This window comes from Halichoerus grypus, chromosome 11 (genome assembly GCF_964656455.1).
Source record: "Halichoerus grypus chromosome 11, mHalGry1.hap1.1, whole genome shotgun sequence".
NCBI lineage: Eukaryota > Metazoa > Chordata > Mammalia > Carnivora > Phocidae > Halichoerus > Halichoerus grypus.
This window is the reverse complement of record NC_135722.1, coordinates 10,743,940-10,762,075: the sequence shown is the minus strand read 5'-3', so window position 1 is coordinate 10,762,075 and position 18,136 is coordinate 10,743,940.

The following is an 18,136-nucleotide window of genomic DNA, read 5'->3' as shown; positions in this document are numbered from 1 at the left end:
ATGTGGCAGGAAAACATTTAAACCACTTAAACCGTAAGAGCATCTGCTTTGGGATGTTTAGTCATTAAGGCAAGGAGAGAGATAATTCAGGGGTTTGGGAGAGAAGCAGGGAGGGAATTACCCAGAATGCTGGGCAGCCTAAAACCTGCAAGCACAGACAAGTATGAGGCTACATTCATTTAACAAATTCAAGTATGTATTGAGCACCTACCATGTGCTTGGTACTGTTCTAAGTGATGAGAATGTAAGCAGTGAACAACACGGACAAAAATTCCTGCACTCGTGGGGTTCACGTCATGCAGATGTATTAACGTGCGTTTACCAGGGAGTGGTGAAGAGGATGTAGCCCCGTGTGGACACTTGCACTCGCTTAGCAGCTGGGGTTCAGTTGTATCACTTCTAACTTAAGTTCTGACAACTTACAATTATGGGTGGCTTTCACGGTGTCCCTGATCTTCAAACCAGTGTGTTCTCAGCTTTGATAGGAACAACCAACATGCAGCACGGTTGAAACAAATCCATGGGCTGCAGCATCAGTAACAAGAGCAATAATAGTCTTTGGGGCTAACCAGATGAGATGAAGGAAGAGAGAAGTCGCTGGCCCTAAAACGCCTAGACGCTCTCATCATGTAAATAACTCTGGCACCATTTTTCAACAGCTCCTGCAGTAAAAGAGCTGCTGAGAGATCCAGCCACCTCTCTGTGCTTTCATCTTCGTAGGAAATGAAACTTGTTAAGTTATGCTTTTACGTTTGCAGGAAACAGCTGCAGTGAATCTAGGTTTATGGCAGGAACAATCCAAGTCACAAGACAGTAGAAAACTTTATTAAAACTTATTACATGAAGCAGACACATGCATTTTTTTTCTTTTAATTGAAGTTGAAATTTTAAAAACTCTCATGTGAGTCTAAGGTGCTTTGGTTTGAGGACCACTGGTCTAAATTCCTTCTGTGGAATCCAAATAATTAAGACAAAATTTATGTAACTTCTTATCACTTTAAGCAGTTCCTAAAATACACTTTTGCACCATAAAGACATTATTCCAAGAATTTTGAAGAAATGATGGGGAAAAAAGACAACATAAAATTTAATGGTCTTTTCTGACCAATTTTCACCTTGTTATCTAGATACTTCCACTTCATTGTAATTCTCTGCCTGGCTCTCGTCTGCCACAATCTGATGTTCCTTTGTTTATTTGTTCATTTCTCCTTCCAAGAACACAAGGCCTGAGAGCTGGGACCTGACTGTAGTGTTTATCACTGACCCTCCAGCACGTAAGAGTGTGTGCTGCAGAGAAGGTCCTCAGACAGCATCTGTTAAATAATCACGGCGGAAAAGCAGTTCCGGTTACTTGGATTCACATTAATCAAGAGACATACTCTTTTCTCTATATAACATTTATAATGGATTTCTTTTTTTAAAAAAAAGATTTTAGTTATTTGGGAGAGAGAGAGCATGAGCAGGGGGAAGGGGAGAGGCAGAGGGAGAAGCAGGCTCCCCGATGAGCAGGGAGCCCGATATGGGGCTCGATCCCAGGACCCCGGGATCATGACCTGAGCCAAAGGCAGATGCTTAACCAACTGAGCCACCCAGGCGCCCCTATAATGGGTTTCAAGTATGTATGTTTATCTCTCCATATCCTTATTTTAATGGTTACATAATAGTCCATCACTAGAAATGCCAAAATTATTTTACTATCTTGTTGGTAAGCATTACAGATGACACTAGTTGTACACAGTACCTAGCTGTCTATATATCTAGATATCTGTTTTCTCATTTAACTACTAAAATATGTTCAGTTTTATTCTTCTTTTATCCATTTATTAAAGAAATTTATATTAGAAGTCAGTGAAATATTGAATCAAAGGGATTTCAATATTTTTTCATGTGTGACAATTTGTTCTATATAGTTTATAGATAAGATGTACTGTCCCCCTAAAAGATAGATGTGAAATAATTTTAATAAATTACCACTCTCTCTCTTTCACACCCTCTTCCTCATTAATTCATCAAGCAGAGAACTGTATGTCATCGTGATAATTTCTTATTGCTAGTGAAATGAAACAGCATTCTAATATATTAATTGATTTTTCTTTTTTGTTTTATTTGCCTGCTAAAATGTTTTCCCTTTGTTTATGCTTTCAGTAAATTAATAATATCAAATATTTAAAACATAGTGGAAATGCAAGACATAACGAACCACAAGACCCAAACAGTGTGGAATAAAACTATGTTCATTTTTTTCTCTCTACCTCTCTTTTTCTTTCCTTCTTATTTCTTTTGTTTTTCTTGGGGTTTTTGTTTTGTTTTGTTTTGTTTTTTTGGAGAGGGTACTTTTAAAGAAGGTGGATGCTTTAATTTGTGAATAAATGAAATAAAAGAGATAATGAAGAGATAATTTAATAAAGAGAGTAGAGTTGGTGACAGAAAAGATACAATGAGTTAAAGAAGATAGGAGTAGAATGTTATCAGAGAAAAAACGGGAAGGCAATATTTAACAGCATTCTATAGCATTATCTAAGAAAGAGGAAGATACTTAATAGGGGGGATAAGCCTGCTGAGCCAAGCTACTGTCCATCATAGAAGAAATGAGAATTGCTCTTTTTGGATATTCAGCAGAGAACAAGGTGCTGCAAGAGATTTTACAGGCAATCAAAGATGACGATAGAAGCAAAAAGTGTCTTAAACAAGAGGAGGTGTAAAACCAAGGACTAGATGAAACATCCAGAAGCAAGTGAGCTCATCTTGCTATGTCTAGATGCAAAGCAGTTCAGGTAATGATTCCGTCAGGTAATGAATCACTGAAGTCCATAATGAATCAGTCAGGTGATGAATCACTGAGGTCTACATTTCAACCGGCAGGGCAGGAATGAGAACAAAGAGCAAAGGGACAGCAATGGCAAGAAAGAGCGATGCTCTGCTGGAACAAAGACTGCTCTCTATAAGGCATCTCAATTTAGAACTTTGCCTGCACATGAAAGGACTGAAATGAGGAAATGGATTTAAATCAATACAAGAAATATATTGGTTTAAATAAGGGGAAGAGAAACTGCTTTTTGTTAAATATACACCATGTAACAGGCATTAGGGTAGAAGCATTATAACCAGTAAATTATGTATTCCTCACCTCCACCCAGTTGCAGTGGGTGTGACTCCATTTTACACATGAAGAAATGGAGTTTAAAGGAATGTCACTTCTCAAAGTCACAGGGCTAGTAAGAGGGGCGCTGGGATTCACAAATCAGTCTAACGACAAACTCCTCATCCTTTCTCCTACTGTCTCTCTTAAGGCTAAAAAGGAAAATCTCTGTCTTCCTCTAAAGATGCACCATCTTCTATCAATTCTATAATTCATTTTTTTCACATTATAATATCTTTGAAATCTCACAGTGTTACAGGCTAAGTGACACCACTTTACTTTCTTAGTGTTTTATAAAATAACAGTGCATCCTACCAACAATGATGTGACAGAGTCAATGGAATTAGATATATAACTGGCTCTTGATAGAAGTTCTGGCAGATATATTTTTAAAAATAAAAAAGCAGTTTAGATTTGGATATTCACTCTTAGATGGATGGCAGGTGTCTGGAACAGAAAATTTCTAAGAGGTGTCTTCTTTGTTTGGCTATGTTCTTTACACTTAAATGATGGCTCTTATCTCTCAAATATTCTACCTTCCAATAATTGGCAGAAATCATTTTCTACAGAAGCTCTTTTGCTTTGCTTGTCTGAAGAACATGAACATTCTGTGATAGACTACACCCACAAAAAGAATCTTTTATTAATAATGCAAAAGCTCAGGTGTGCTTGGGGGGTATCCTGTAAAATCAGAGAAGGATCATGGAGGAGAAAGCTCAGGGCCCTCGCCCCATAATCAAGAGATCGGGCCCACACTGCACCTCCTTCATCTCCTACGCCAGAAAGCAAATACTCATGGCGGGGGGGGGGGGGGGGCAGAGAGTGAACAGGATGTTCATCTGGGGATGGAGCCAGGAGCTGGCCAGTCTTGTGTTCCCCCCACATCCATACCCCTATTTCCTAACCTGGGGAGAGGGTGGGCTGCATTTCTCCCACTCAAAAACTCAGGGGAGAATATGAAAGGTGACCACCAAACATGGCCACTCATCCGTTTTAACTGATTCTTTTGGGGGAGAGTCAATGAGAGAGAATTTAGAGGCCACTAACAGATCCTGGTATTGGCCAAAGTGACATTCTCAGGCCAATGCTTTTAAATCAAAGACTGCTTCTCAGCCCCAGAGATCCCACAGAGCGCTTACCTCAGAGGAAATCCTGCTCGAAGGCAGGGTCAAGGATGAGTTGGTGAAATCCTTCCCCACCAAGCACTGTAAATTCTTCTCTTATGAACCCACTGGATTGCAGAGTAACCTCATATTTCATTGATTTTCATTCACTGACTCTCTCATTAGGATATCAGCTTTTCCATTCCCCTCAGCATCCCCAGTTCCTGCTCAGTCAATCCTTTTTGAATAATTACATTAGACTTATTCTTTAAGAACCTAGTGAAATCACCTCTGACATAACTTCTATCAGCAGCATTAACTTCTCAAGGCACTCAGATTAGAACAAAAATAAGTATGTCTTTATCTTCTATGCAACTTTCCTTTCCTCCAAATACCCCCCAAATATCAGTTCCAAGTACTTCAGCTTTTATTCTCTTGGCTCAAACTTTCTGAGAGGGGAGAGGTAGTTCAAATCACTACTGTAGTTAATCCTATTGTCTATAACTTCTGAGCCAACACATGAGTCCCACCTATGTATTCCTATGGATTCCACGCGCAGGCCAGGCTGTCCTCCTCCCCCGTCCCTGCGTTTCTGGGGTCCTGCACTTGCCCTTGTTCCCACAGCCACTTTAACCCCCACCCTGATGGTTCTTTCCCCACTTCTCTAAGCAAATAAGTAAAGTCTCTGAGTCTTTCCTATGTATCAAACACTATACAGAGTGTTTTGCATACGTATTCATTTCCCCATCGCAACAAGCCTTTGGCATAGACACTGACTGCTATTTCCCCTTTTCAGTGATGAGCTGACTGAAGCGCAGAGAGGCTAACTTGCCCAAGGTCACAACTGGCAAGAGGGAAAATAGGAATCTGAACCCAGGGTATCTGCATTAGATCCCACCTTAGGCTAGGCCTTCCTTTTTTTCTTTTTTAAGGTTTTATTTATTTGAGAGTGTGAGCATGAGCAGAGGGAGGAGCAGAGGGAGAGGGAGAATCCTTTTCTCTTTTCAAACACTATCTTTAACCTTTACATTTATAACCTCACATCCACGTAGGTTTATTTTGTTGTTTGTTTCTACTTTTTATCTTGAAATCATTTTAGATTCACAAACAGGTTGTTAAAATAGTATGAAATCTCCTGGGTACCCATCTCCCAGCCTCCCCCCATGCTCACCCCTTCCATAATCATAGTATAATTACTAAAACCAGGGAACTGACATTTGTATACTATTAACTAATAAACCTTAGAACTTATTTCACCAGTTTTTACGTACAATATTTTTATGTGTATATAGTTTATTTATCATGTGTACAGATTCATGTAATGACCACCACAGTCAAAATTCAGAACGGTTCTACCACCCCAAAAACACTCCCTTGAGAATACAGAACTCTTCATAATCACAAACCAACTCCCCCATGTTATCCCTTCACAGGCATACCCTCATCGCTAACCCTGGCAACCATCTGTTCACCATCACATATATTTTGTTATTTTAAGAATATACTATAGATAGAATCATATAGTATGTAACCTTCTGAGATTGGCTTTTTTCATTCAACATAATACCCCTGAGATCCATCAGTTGTTGTATGCATCAAAAGTCTATTACTCTTTATTACTAAATAGTATTCATTGAATGAAAACTATTTACTTTGCTTACCTGCTTCTATAGCTTTTTCTAGCTTCCTATGCTTCCTCTACTATAATCATCCAGTGATTCTCAAAATATGGTGGTTATCTTCAACTGGGAATGATGATTAAAAATTCTGAACCCCATGTCAGATCCATTCAATCTGAGTATCTGTGGGTAAGGACTAGGGCTACAATATCCATAATTCAAACACAGCAGTGCAGTGTAATAATGGTTACTTTTTAGCTGCATTAAGCTAGAAACCAATGTGGCCACTATTTAAATTAGAAATGGTGATGGTTAACTAGCATTCTAATTATGAAACCCATTCTCCAGAGGCAATTAGTTGTAGTGATTGACGTTAGACACTTTGCTAATTAGAGCAATAAATGTCATAATTTTTTTTTGAAAATGGGTGGCTTCTGACATAGTACTGGTGTTGAGGGAGCAGAAGGCAAGCTGGGGACAAAGCACAAGCTGACATCCTGCAACCCCCTACCCCAACTCCTGGGTGGGATATGTGTGACATTCCTCCAGGAAACTTCCAACTATCTTAATATTAATGCTTTGCTAGAGGGAAAAACCACCTTAGCTTGATAATAGTCAGGCCTCCAGTAACCTGAAGGGTCTTCTTTAGCATATGAAAGTCCTTTTGGACACCTCCCTTTTTCCTTACCTCCCCCAACTCCCAAGTATATAATCAGCCATTCCTCATAATGCCAGGGCAGCAGCTTTTTGTCCCCGTGCTTTAATAAAATCACCTTTTTGCACAAAGAGGTCTCAGGAATTCTTTCTCACCAACATCCCAAAACTGTCAGTGGCATGTTAGAAATGGGTTTCCACTGGTGAAATGGAAGGTACTAATATTTCAGAAACATCCCCCACCCTTACATGAACAGGATATAAGTATTTGACTATGTCTGTAACCTTTACCCTTACCTATGCATTGAACCAGAGGGCTCTGATGAGAGAATCCTATCTTAGGATGCTTGGGCGTGCCAGCTCAGCTGAAGCTTTCATGCAGAACAGGAGAAAGAGGAGCCCCTAAAAGACACAGCCCCTAAAGTGTGAAAGTACTTTCTGTCCTGTTCACTCATCAGAACATAAGGCAGTATCTGGTACTGAACTGGCCCTCAGTAAACATCTAGTGAATTTTAAAACATGTTCTGTTCTTCTGCACTTTCCTAGTGTTGACTAGTGTCACTAAACCAATTAATCCATACCTAGTAGAATTCAAGGCCTTTAGCAGACAAATACTTTCTTTAGGATCAAGATATTTGACCCAGAGACATGGTGCAAGCACTGTTCTAAGATTCCCAGGTGTTCATCAATTTCTAGGACCACACAATGTCAGGGGAGAAGCACAAGGCCATGTTTTCTTGCCTCCCAAGGTTCCAAGCTAACTAATTTCCTGATATTCCAGAAAAAAAATTAAAAGTGAAATGAAAAAACAAAAATTAACCACGAAGGACATCTGGTGGTGAAATCTCGTCACCATTATGTCAAATTACTTCTCCGTACTGCACTTGTCACTTGAGGCCACAACTCAGGCTCAGAAACCACACAAACACAGTTTCTAAGCCTTGTGAAAAGGCACAACCCTGGAAGCCCCATGTATCCATTCAAGAATGCACTCTGCATCCTGGTTGGCTCCTAAGTACCTAAGACTCAGTCAGACCCAAGCTCCCTGCTGGGGAATAATCTGAATATTTCGATGTCAAGAGAAATGCAAGATGTTTTACAATGAAAAGATGAAAGGGCAAAAGCAAACGCCAGAAAGTTAGAAAAACAGAATGATTACAAACAGTGATGGCAGGTAATCTAATTTAACAACAACTAGCAAAGAAATGGTGGATGATTTTGATATTAACATATCTGCAAAAAGCCATGACCAATCACCTTCTGAATTTTATATCCCATCAAAAGAAGGTCCAGGGACGCCTGGGTGGCACAGTGGGCTGAGCGTCTGACCCTTGGTTTCGACTCAGGTCTGATCTCAGGGTCATGAGATCGAGCCTGCGTCAGGCTCCGTGCTCAGCACACAGTTTGAGTTTCTCTCTCCCTCTTCCTCTGCCCCTCCCTCCTGTGCTGTCTCTCTCTCACTGAAATAAAGAAATCTTTAAAAATAAAAAGCTCCACAAGTCAAAAGTTAACCTTTCCAGAATCCATTTTTTTTTAAAGATTTTATTTATTTATTTGAGAGAGAGAGTGAGAGAGAGAGCACATGAGGAGGGAGGGTTAAAGGGAGAAGCAGACTCCCTGCCGACCGAGCAGGAAGCCCGATGTGGGACTCAATCATGGGACTCCAGGATCATGACCTGAGCCGAAAACAGTTGCTTAACCAACCGAGCCACCCAGGTGCCCCAGAATCCATTTTTTTAATCAAAAGAAAAAAAGTTACTCTATAACTTTACAGGATAAATTGTTGGAACTGACTACTGATAGGTTGAAAGTGTGTTTTGAAAATATGGCATCACTTACCTTATTAGGAATAAGATGTTAAATATCCTGCATTTGCTGAAAATATTCTAAAATCTCTCCTTTTCCTGTCAACATACCACTGTGTGATTGATTTCTCTACTCTTGAGTATTATTAAAACAAAACATAGAAACAATGTAAAAATACATTATCCTCTGCAAGTAGCACTGCCCTCAACCCAATTTAGATTAACCAAATAATAAGCAGGAAACAAACTAATTTAAATGTGGAACTTTAAACTTTTCACTAAAAGTTTACACAGTGTTCATTCCAAGCATGAGTAATGCTTGGAAAATCATGAGTACCCATGATTTCCCTTGTAACTTTTCATTTAGCTACAATTTTGAAAAGACAAAAAGTTATGTGCAATATAATATTGATTGCTATGAATGAATGCTTTCAATATTGTGACTGTTTTCTATTTTCCCTGTTATGTATGCTTAAACTATATTTATTATAATTTTCTGCCTACTGAGCCTAACAAAAGAACTGGGGTTGAATAGTTTTTATTTTTTCCTAGTAAATCATTTTGTTTTCATATTTTCCAAAATTGTTAGTTCCCAATGGATTGAAAAGAAAATTTTTTTAACAGTCTTTCTTCTCAGCTAGTTTGTGAAACTGTGAGCTGGAGGTCTGTGTCCTTGGTCAGTGGTCCTGTTACTCCACCCCACCCTTGGAACCAGGGTGGATCTTCACACCCGCACAAAATCAAGCTCGGACCACGCCTCTCTGGATCTTGTCTAAAATTTGGACTGTTAATTTATTTCTTAGGAATCCAGCTTCACAATTTCCCCAGACTTGAAATTTCCTAAAATAATGACTTACTTATTAGAAAAGCTAACTAGAGAAGTGTTTTCATTGTACTTAAATTATAACAGATCTCTGGGTATACAATAGAGTTCTATACACACATAAAAATGTCAGGCTAAAAGAACAAATCATTTGCTCCATAATATTTTTGCCATAGAAGTTCACTCAGTTACCTATGTGCAAAGTTTAGAAGATTGGGATGTATGCAATTTAACAAACTGACCAGCAATTTCTCTTAATACAGGACAATGTGTCTTTATATAGAGACAAACAGGAGAAAACAGTAAACAGCTAACCACTCCACAGTACAAAGAAGCCCCCTTAGCAGCTAGCCTGCATTGCTCAGGTGCTGTATAAGAAAGACACTGTACTTGTGAATATGCATGGCATTCTCTCACTAGGGCCATACCACTCCTCTGGCTGTTTCCGGTTTTTGAGAAATCAAGTAGGCACAGATTAATGTACTTCTAAAATGATAATCCAGTGACAACATAAAGTCAGTGAAATAGGCTATTAACTAGCAATAGTGATTTGACAAGAAAAATTAAATGCAATACTGTCCACTTTTTAGAGAAATGGAGTAGGGGTGTACTTTTAGTTGACCAAGAAATTAATATAATTGATATAAATGACATGAGAATACTTGAAATCATGCTGAAAATCTGTAGAAAAACAGCAAGTATATTATCTTGTTGGTAAAAGAGAAGTAATTCTTTAAGAAAGGTTTGTTAGCCTTTAATTTGAGAATGAATATTAACAAAATATAACTCAGCAATTCACGCATCAGCATCTTAATTTTGTTCTATGAAACAAAGGGATGTGATCAAGAAAACAGCAGACAAAAGAAATTTAGATTATGACCTGGCTACCCTGGGTAGTACCTGTAAGGTAGGGCACCTATTGAAAGAATTCCACCCAAATGTTTTGAAAGGAAAATATTTGCATGGTTAAGGGGCTGATGCTCAGTTTTCTACAGAAATTACTATAGACGAGAGCAGTCCAATTTTGCTATGAAAGTCAGGTATTACAACATATGTAAAAGTGGTATTTGCGGGCCTTGATTTTCAGCATTTACTAGCTGTATGATCCTGGGCAAGTTACTTAACCTCTTTATGATTCAGTTTTATAAAGTTAATCTATGAAAGATGCTTAGAATGAGGCATGTCAAAGTATAAGCTTTTAAAAACTGTTAGCTACATTATCATAATAATAGCAACTACTATCAAATATCCCTTCTTTAGTTGGGTTTTCATTATCTACTGATATAATTTCCACACTTTCTCTGGAAATCCTTTCAGTTGTAGGTCAAAGAACTGCAATCCCACAGGATACCACCATAGGCAGTTGTTGGATAAGATCACGAAGTAGAAACCACATGTTCTAGAATACTTATACTTCCTGGTAGGCCTTATTTCAGAGCTCTGAACTCTGAAGAATGAGTTCCATATTGACTTAAGAAAGAAGCTTTCTCTTCCCTTATAAAAACGAAGTAAGCAGTTTATTTCAAAAATTAATGTTTAACTAATAACATGTCACCTTTCTTTAATGTTAAACTCAGTTTTACAAATATGTTTCTAAGCCAGTCACACAAAAGAGGTTATGAAATGATGCTATATCTCCTGCCCTCTTGGAATTTAGAGATTGTTTGAAGAAATAAGAATCAAAATAATACATGAAAGAATCACATCACCAACAGCACCAACCACACACTCAGGAGATCAGGAAGGAGAGAGAACAATGCAGAAGTCTTATGAAGTAAGATTTATTGCATGGATGTGGGTCTGGAAGGCTGCAGGAGAAAGGAGGGCACTCTAGGTTTAAAAAACACCATTTATTTTCACCTTTCTTCTTCTGCTGTCTGGATAACATGAATCATGGTAATCATGAGATACTTGCCAGCCAGTTACCATGACTCTTTCTAAAACAATGCTGATTTCTTGTTCCTTTATTCACCTTCAGCCTTTGAGCAATGTTATTGTCTGAAACTGTCACTTTCCTAGCTCACAGCATTAATAAGTCTTCAGTACCTATTTTTCCATTTTAGAAAAATACATACAAATGTAAAACCACCAGAGAAAGAAAATTTTCAATAGTATATACAGGAAAAAAAAAAACATGAAAAGAGAAATCTGTATTCACTCTACCAATTCGTTCAACATATACTGAATGGATCTTATGGTCGAGACACTGTACAATACACACGGCTAGGGATGGGACATTGGCCCCTGCCCAAGGATCTCTGCCCTTAAGGCATTCAGTTGCATCTGTGAGACAGGCCTGAAGATAAATAACTGAAATGTAATAAGACACTTCCCCAAAATGGAATAGCATGCCACTATTAAGAATTACAATACTTAGGTGTTTGGTGACATGAAAAACCGTTTATAAAACATGAAGCTACGAAAGCAGGTTATAAAACTTATAAACAAAATGATCCTAATTTGGTGATTTTACAAAATCATAAATGTCTCTCTGTAAAATGTATATTTACAAACAAAAGATTGAAAATTCTAAATGAAAATATTACCATTGATTATGTGTGGGTGGTGGGAGTATGGATGCTTTTTTCTTTCTCTTCCTTTTTATTATCTACATTTTCCTATTTTGTTCATCTAACTTAAAAGATGTTGAAATGCAGTATGATGTTGCACTAATGAGTATCAGAAAGTACAAAGGGGCTGGAGGAAATGAGCACCTAAGTGTTTGGGTGGGTCAGAAAAGGCTTCCCAGAGCAAACAGGATGAAACTGAAAGCACAGCAAGCATAATACAAAGTTTACAACTGGGACTATGTATCCACTTGGGGTGGGTTTTTACAAGGATAAGACTTTGGAATTAAATAAAGATAGGAGACAGGTTGGATTGACACAAGGAAGTAAAAAGTACCTATTATACCCAGATAAACATTTCCAACTAGCACAGAACTTGGAGAAAGAAAGCAGACAGGTGCCAAAGAAACAGAGTAAGTCTACTGACTTATTTATCTATTTCTTCACCCAAATCAATGGGCATAAACAGCAGGGCTGGTCTGTCTGTGTGGGCTCTCTGCAGCATCCCATTCTCTAGGTTGGAGGGATGAAGCCAATCTTGACTCTTAAATTGGGCCAAATAGATAAATGAGGGAAAAGAAATCATGAGATGGATGAAATAGGAAATGAAACAAGGGGAAAATAAAAAACAGGACAGAAATAAAAAAAAAAAAAGAATGTCAGTTGCTATAACACAGGTAAAAGATACTTCAAGAAAAAAAATTAAAAATTCAGGGGCACCTGGGTGGCTCAGTCGGTTAAGTGTCTACCTTCAGCTCAGGTCATGATCCCAGAGTTCGGGGATAGAGCCCCACATCAGGTTCCCCACTCAGCGGGGAGCCTGCTTCTCCCTCTCCCTCTGCCGCTCCCCCTGCTTGTGCTCTCTCGCTGTCAAATAAATAAAACCTTAAAACAAAATCAAAATTCATGCTAAGAGAGATGACACATAGGAGGTTCAAATGTATGCCATTCCATGAATATTAATCAACAAGGGGAAGCAATGACCCAATGCGAGCAATCTGATGATAATGTGGCTACCACAGGACTACAAAGCACAGCAGAAACACTGTAGCACTGCTTTTGTAATATATTTTAATTAAGGTGCTTTGTTATGGGGGAAAAAAACAAAAATAAGTGGGGAATATCACTGATTTTCACTAAGTCGGTATTTTTATTCATGTATGTACTTGGGTAACACAGTAGAAATGATTTGGTATTATGCTCTCCTGTATGCTACCTCTTCTCAAAGATAGCAGGCATCTTCACCCTATAATGTTAGAAGTGAAATTCATATGGAAGGGAGGAAGAAAAAAACTAGAATAAAGTAAATTATTACAATTTTTATTTGTGACAGTCCTGTCCTTTTCATCTCATCAGACCTATTTTTTGATGTGTTTCTTGGGTTTACAAATAATTACAGTTGCTCTAATTTTTAGATGAAAAGACAAATGATAGTAAGTATTTTACCAATGGTCAAGAAAAAAATTCCACAATAGGTGCAATCAATGAAAACAGTCTATTCATTGGTTTCCCTTTTCTTTTTTAAGATTTTATTTATTTATTTGACAGAGAGAGACACAGCAAGAGAGGGAACACAAGCGGGGGGAGTGGGAGAGGCAGAAGCAGGCTTCCCACGGAGCAGGGAGCCCAATGCGGGGCTCGATCCCAGGACCCTGGGACCATGACCTGAGCCGAAGGCAGACGCCCAATGACTGAGCCACCCAGGCGCCCCGGTTTCTCTTTTCTTCCATCATTTTCAGGATTATCCTCATTTCAACTACATAATTACTTAGTTATTCCTGCAAGCATTTTTCCTTCCCCTTGTACCAAACTATGTAACCAGTACAGCTGTTTACACATTAAGTCATTTTGGTATAAAGTCAAAGGATGGAGACTGGCTCAGCTCTTCAATTCTTTTTATAAAACCAGAACTTGATCTGTAAAAATGCATCTGAGACTAGCATAATCATTATAAACTATTAATAATCTGGATTCCATATGGAACTCACAGGATAGGGCTTAGTCCAGAAAGTAAATAGCAGATATTAAATTTTAAAATGTTGATAAATAGGGTGCCTGGGTGTCTCAGTCGTTAAGCATCTGCCTTCGGCTCAGGTCATGATCCCAGGGTCCTGGGATGGAGTCCCACATCGGGCTCCCTGCTTGGCAGGAAGCCTGCTTCTCCCTCTCCCACTCCCCCTGCTTGTGTTCCTGCTCTCGCTCTCTCTCTCTCTGTCAAATAAATAAATAAAACTTAAAAAAAAAAATGTTGATAAATAAATGAGAAGCCTTAGTTTTTGTATTAAATTTCTCGATGAAACAAACAAAACTGACAAAAACAGGAAAGGAAGGAGGTAATGAGATCATATACATGCAGAAATTATTTAATTGCTTTAATACTTTTAAAAAAATTCAAGAAAAATCTTGTTCTGGTTAATTTCTGTACCCTGAGCTCTCATCTCCCATCTCCCTGGTGTTGAAATTAACCTTTTGAGTCCAATCTCCATTATAAACTTTTCATACGCCTACATCCACTTCTGAAAGCTAGCCTTTGGGCTCTGATAACAGAAGGATAGCTATCTTTTATCAAGCTCTTGCCATAGGCTGGGCAGATTTAACAGCTTAATAAGAATTAGGATTATCCTATCTTCATACCAGCCACTGAGTTTTTTTTCTAATTTATTTAAATTCAATTTAGTTAACATATACTTACTAGTTTCAGGGGTAGAATTTAGTGATTCTTCAGTTGCATATAACACCCAGTGCTCATTACTTCAAGTGCCCTCCTTAATGCCCATCACCCAATTACCCCATCCCCCATGCACCTTCCCTCCAGCAAACCTTAGTTTGTTTCCTATTGTTAAGAGTTTCTCATGCTTTGTCTCCCTCTCAGTTTTTACCTTATTTTTATTACCCTTCCCCTAAGATCCTCTGTTTTGTTCCTTAAATTCCACATATGAGTGAAATCATATTGTATTTGTCTCTGACTGACTTATTTTGCTTAGCATAATACCTTCTATTTCCATCCACATCATTGCAAAAGGCCAAGATTTCATTCTTTTTGATGCCTAAGTAATATTCCATTATATACATATACCACTTCTTTATCCATTCATCTCTCAATGGACATCTTGGCTCTTTCCATATTTTAGCTCTTGTGGACATTGCTGCTATATACATTGGTGTACACGTGACCCTTTAAATCACTATGTTGCTGATTTGGATGCCTTTTATTTCTTTTTGTTGTGTGATTGCTGAGGCTACAACTTCCAGTACTATGTTGAACAACAGTGGTGAGAGTGAACATCTGTGTCATGTTCCTGACCTTAGGGGGAAAGCTCTCAGTTTTTCCCTGTTGAAAATTATATTTGCTATGGGTCTTTCGTATATGGCTTTTATGATATTGAGGTATGTTCCCTCTATCCCTACACAGCAGAGAGTTTTTATCCAAAGGAATGCTGTATTTTGTCAAAGCTTTTTCTGCACCAGTTGAGAGGATCATATGATTCTTGTCCTTTCTTTAATGTGGTGTATCACACTGATTGATTTGCAGATGTTGAGCCACCCCTGAAGCCCAGGAATAAATACCACTTGGTCGTGGTGAATAATCCTTTTAACGTACAATTGGATGCTATTAGCTAGTATCTTGGTGAGAATTTTTGCATCCATGTTCATCAGGGATATTGGTCTGTAATTCTTTTTAGTGGGATCAAGATAATGCTGGCCTCATAGAACAAGTTTGGAAGTTTTCCTTCCATTTCTGTTTTTTGGAACAGTTTCAGAAGAATAGGTATTATTTCTTCTTTAAATGTTTGATAGAATTCCCCTGGGAAGCCCTCCGGCCCTGGACTCTTGTTTGGTGGGAGATTTTTGATTACTGCTTCAATTTCTTTGCTGGTTGTGGGTCTGTTCAGCTTTTCTATTTCTTCATGTTTCAGGTTTGGTAGTTTATAAGTTTCTAGGAATTTATCCATTTCTTTCAGATTGCCTAATTTGTTGGCATACAATTGCTCATAATATTCTCTTAATTGTTCAGGGGCTCCTGGGTGGCTCAGTCGTTAAGCGTCTGCCTTCAGCTCAGGTCATGATCCCAGGGTCCTGGGATCAAGCCCCGTGTCGGGCTCCCTGCTCCGCGAGAAGCCTGTTCTCCCTCTCCCACTCCCCCTGCTTGTGTTCCCTCTCTCGCTGTGTCTCTCTCTGTCAAAAAAAATAAAATAAAAAAATAAAATCTTTAAAAAAATTTTTTCTCTTAATTGTATTTCTTCTGTGTTGGTTTTGCTCTCTCCTCTTTCTTTCATGATTTTATTTGGGTCATTTCTCTTTTCTTTTTGATAAGTCTGGCTAGGGATTTATCAATTTTATTAATTCTTTCAAAGAACCATCTCCTAGTTTCATTGATCTGTTCTGTTTTTTTTATTTCTGTATCATTGATTTCTGCTCTAATCTTTATTTCTCTTCTCCTGTTGGATTTAGGCTTTACTTGTTGTTCTTTTTCCAGCTCCTTTAGGTGTAAGATGAGGTTGTGTGTTTGAGACTTTTCCTGCTTCTTGAAGAAGGCCTGTATTGCTACATACTTCCCTCGTTGGATTGCCTTTGCTGCATCCCAAAGGTTCTGAACTGTCGTGTTTTCATTTTCATTTACTTCCATGTATTTTTTAATTCTTCTTTAATTTCCTGGTTGACCGATTCATTCTTTAGTAAGATGTTCTTTAACTTCCATGCATTTGTGGCCCTTCCAAATATTTTCTTGTGATTGACTTCAAGTTTTATAGCATTGTGGTCTGAAACTATGCATGGTATAATCTCAATCTTTTTGTACCAGTTGAGACCTGTTTGTGACCCAGTACGTGATCTACTCAGGAGAATGTTCCATGTGCACCCGAGAAGAATGTGTATTCTTGTATTCTGCTGTTTTAGAAATGCTCTGAATATATCTGTTAAGTCCATCTGATCCAGTGTGTCATTCAAAGTCCTTGTTCCCTTGTTGATGTGCTTAGATGATCTGTCCACTGCTGTGAGTGGGGTGTTAAAGTTCCCTGCTGTTATTGTATTATTATCAACAGTGTTTCTTTAATTTTGTTATTGTTTTAAAAATTTGGCTGCTCCCAAGTTAGAGGCATAAATGTTTACAATTGTTAGATCTTCTTGTTGGACCCTTTTATTATGATATAGTGTCCTTCCTCATCTCTTATTATAGTCTGGTTTAAAATCTAGTTTGTTTGGTACAAGGTTGGCTACTCCAGCTTTGTTTTGCTGTCCATTAGCATGATAAGTGGTTCTCCACACCCTCACTTTCAATCTGGAGGTGTCTTTGAATCTAAAATGAGTCTCTTGTAAGCAGCATATCAATGCATCTTGTTTTTTTATCCATTCTGATACCCTATGTCTTTTGATTGGAGTCCGTTTACATTCAGGGTAATTATTGAAAGATATGAATTTAGTGCCATTGTATTACCTGTAAAGTCGCTGTTCCTGTAGATTGTCTCTGTTCCTTTCTGGTCTTTATTACTTTGCGCTCTCTCTCTCTGTTCAAGAATCCCCTTTAATATTTCTTGCAGGGCTGTTTTAGTTTTTGTTTGTCCTGAAAACTCTCTCTCTCCTTCTATTCTGAATGACGGCCTTGCTGGATTAAGTATTCTTGGCTGCATATTTTTCTCATTTAGCATGTTGAATATATCATGCCTGGCCTTTCTGGACTGCCAGGTCTCTGTGGACAGGTCTGCGGCCAGCCTTATGTGTCTACCCTTATAGGTTAAGGACCTCTTGTCCAAGGCGCTTTCAGGATTTTCTCTTTATCTTTGAAATTTGCAAGCTTCACTATAATAATTCGAGATTTTTTTGTTGATTTTGAGGGGGGGGGGGTTCTCTGTGCCTCCTGGACTTAAATGCCTGCTTCCTTCCGCAGATTAGGGAAGTTCTCAGCTATAATTTGTTCAAACAAACCTTCTGCCCCCCTCTCCTGCTCCTTATCTTCTGGGACCCCTGTTATACGTATATTATTTTGCTTAATGGAATTGCTAAGTTCTCTAAGTTTCCTTTTGTGATCTAACAGTTTTCTTTCTCTCTTCTTTTCACCTTCCTTATTTTCCATCATTTTATCTTCTATATCACTGATTCTCCCTTCTGTTTCATTCATCCTCGTTTTTATGGCTTTCACTTAGTACTGCTTCTTGGTAATAGCATTTTTAATTTTGGCCTGACTAGATTTTAGTTCTTTTATCTCTACAGTAAGGGATTCTCTATTGTCTTCTATGCCTTTTTCAAGCCCAGCTAGTATCTTAATAATCATTTTAAATTCTAGTCCAGACATCTTACTTTTATCTGTATTGATTAAATCCCTGGAAGTGAGTACTACCATCTGTTCTTTCTCTTGGGGTGAATTTCTCTGTCTTGTCATTCTGTCTAGAAAAGAAAGGAAAGAAGAAAAAAAAAAAAACCAATAAAAAC